Raw genomic sequence first — 3,067 nt, forward strand, 5'->3', positions numbered from 1 at the left:
AACAACAACAACTTGACCTAGCAATTCCATTACTAGGAATATATCCTAAAGAGGTGAGAGGCAGCACATGAATAGACATATGCACATCTATGTTCATCACAACACAATTCACTATAGCAAAGAGACGGAAACAACCAAAATGTCCATCAATGGATGAACAGATAACCAAATTATGGTACATTCACACAATGGAATACTATACTACATTAAAGAACAATGAAGGATACGTGAATCATCTCACAACGTGGGTGAACCTAGAGGACATTATGCTGAATGAAATAAGTCAATCACAGAAGAACAAATACTGTATGAGCACATTAATGTAAAAAGACAAAGAAAGGTTTGCTTAAGAAAGGAAACTCACTTTGTAGGTTACCGGGATAGGGAGGGAAGGGAAGGGATTAATTTCAGGCTAGTTGGGGGGCCACACACTGACGTAGGTAAGGGGAGGGATGGTATAGAAAGAATCTGTGACCACATGATAACATTAGGAAAAGGGAAGACAACGAATTGTGCACATAAGATACAGACAACAGATGCTAATATCAACCAGTATATCCACAATACTGCATTACCATTAACACCAAACACCAGGCTACAGATAAACACAGAAACATCTGAGAAGAACAGATGGGGGTCAGTGAACCGGATTATACCTAGACAAAGGTTAGATTCAGCTGAGGTTAATCTCGTACTGACACCAGTGATACAAAATACCCACAATCCTCACAGAAACAACAGAAGACAGACATAGAGTAATCCCTCACAGACAACCAGAAACTTTGGGAGAGAGATCCAATGGAGCTACCGACTCAGGACAATAGTACTGGGGGACACCAGATTCAATTGGCACAACAAAATATATAAAAGTCTTGTTCCTCATCCTACATTGGTGAGTAGCGACTAAGGTCTTAAAAGTTTTTAAGCAGCCATCTAAGATGCAGTTAATGGTCTCCTATCATCAGAAGCAAAGAAGAGTGCAAAAAAACAAGGGCAGTCGGAAGCAATCAGCCCTAGGACATGATGGACCTCAAGATCAGAAGAACTAGATGGTGCCCAGCTACCAAAGCCAACCACTCAGGGAAGGATCAAAACTGGAGATACAGGATAGAGTGGGAAAAAAAACGTGGAATGAAATCCAAACACACAATAGTAACCAGAATTACTGGTCAGATGGAGTCTGGTGAGACCCACAATACTATGGGCCTAGGATATATTTTGGGCCAGGAATAAAATTCACTCCCAGGGGATGACTCTCAGCTCAGTAGTAAACAAGATGCAGACCACTCAACCCAGGGTGATGCACCCACAAACTGTGGAAGTGCAACACTTAGAGCAATCGACCATGGGGCACCAGAGGTGTAACATTCACATGGAGGAAATGCAGGACACACAGGAGTGCATAACTATGAGGGGCATGGTAGGAGCAGTTACTGGGCAGGGAGAGAAGGAGACTGGGTTAGGGATGGGGATGGTAAATGGGGAGTGAAACTAAATGTATGTGAAATGTTGACTGTAAAACAAACTCTGCTCTGTAAATTTGCACCTGAAGCACAATAACAAATAAAATTAGTGATTGTTTTCTCCATATCATTAAAGAATGTTGATGGGATCTGAATTGGAATTGCCTTGAATGTATGGACTTCTTTGGGTAATATTGGCATTTTCACAATGTTCAATCTTCTTTTGCAGAGCATGGTAGGTTCTTCCATTTATGTAGATCTCTTATGATTTCTTGAAGTAGTGTTTTGTAGGGTTTTTGTACAGGTTATTGTATCCCTATTAAGATTTCTTCCCAAGTATTTTATTTTATTTTGGTAGCTTTTGTAAATGATATTGATTTCCTTATATCTTTTCCAGCAATCTCTTTGCTGGTGTATAAGAATCCAATGGATTTTTGTATGTTGATCTTGTATCCTGCCGCTACACTAAATCTCTCAATTAGTCCCAGTAGTTTTCTTCTGAGTCACTTGGGTTTTCTATGTATAGGATCATATCATCAGCAAATAGGGATAGTTTTACTTCTTCCTTACCAATTTGGATGCCTTTGCTTTCCCCTTTCTTGCCTTATTGTCCTGGTTAGTATTTCCAACACAATGTTGAATAGAAGTGGTGATAGAAGACATCCTTGTCTTGTTGTCATTTTATTTCTTGACTGCTGCTTCCATTGGTGTTGATTGTAGAACCAAGTAATATGAAGTTTTTTTGACAACTTCAAACTTTTCTCCATTTATCTTGATGCTGCTTATTGGTCCAGTTGTGAGAATTTTCATTTTCTTTATGTTGAGATATAATCCGTATTGCAGACTGTAGTCTTTAATCTTCATCAAGTCCTTCAAGTCATCTTCACTTTCAGGAATCAAGGTTGCATCATCTGCATATCACAGGTTGTTAATGAGTCTTCCTCCAAACTTGATACTGTGTTCCTCTTTGTATAGTCCAGCTTCTTGGAATACTTGCTTAGCATATTGATTGACTAAATATGCTGAAAGGATACAAATCTGACAAGCACTTTTCCTGATTTTAAACCATACAGTATCCCCTGGTTCTGTTCAAACAACAATCTTCTGGTCTGTGTACAGGTTTCTCATGAACACAGTTAAGTGTTCTGGAATTCTAATTCTTCTCAGTGTCATCCATACTTTGATATAATCCCATCCACACAGTCTAATGCTTTTGTATAGGCAATAAAACACAAGTAAACATCTTTGTGGTGTTCTTTGCTTTCAGCCAAGATCCATTGGACATCAGCTATGATATCCTTCATTCTGAATCAGGCATACATTTCTGGAAGTCTCCAGCCCATACATGGGGCAACCATTTTTGAATTATCTTCAGCAAGAGTTTATTTGTGTGTGATATTAATGATACTGTTCGATAATTTCTACATCCTGTTGGGTCACCTTTCTTTGGAATGCACACAAATACAGATATCTTCCAGTCAGTTGGCCAGGTAGCTGTTCCAAATTTCTTGGCATACAGGAGTAAGTGTGTCCAACATGGTGTCCATTTGTTGAAACATCTCTATGGGTATTCCATCAATTCCTCGAGACTTGTTTTTCACAAA

This window comes from Orycteropus afer, unplaced genomic scaffold (genome assembly GCF_000298275.1).
Source record: "Orycteropus afer afer isolate SDZICR_OR568_19922 unplaced genomic scaffold, OryAfe1.0 scaffold00194, whole genome shotgun sequence".
Taxonomy (NCBI): Eukaryota; Metazoa; Chordata; class Mammalia; order Tubulidentata; family Orycteropodidae; genus Orycteropus; species Orycteropus afer.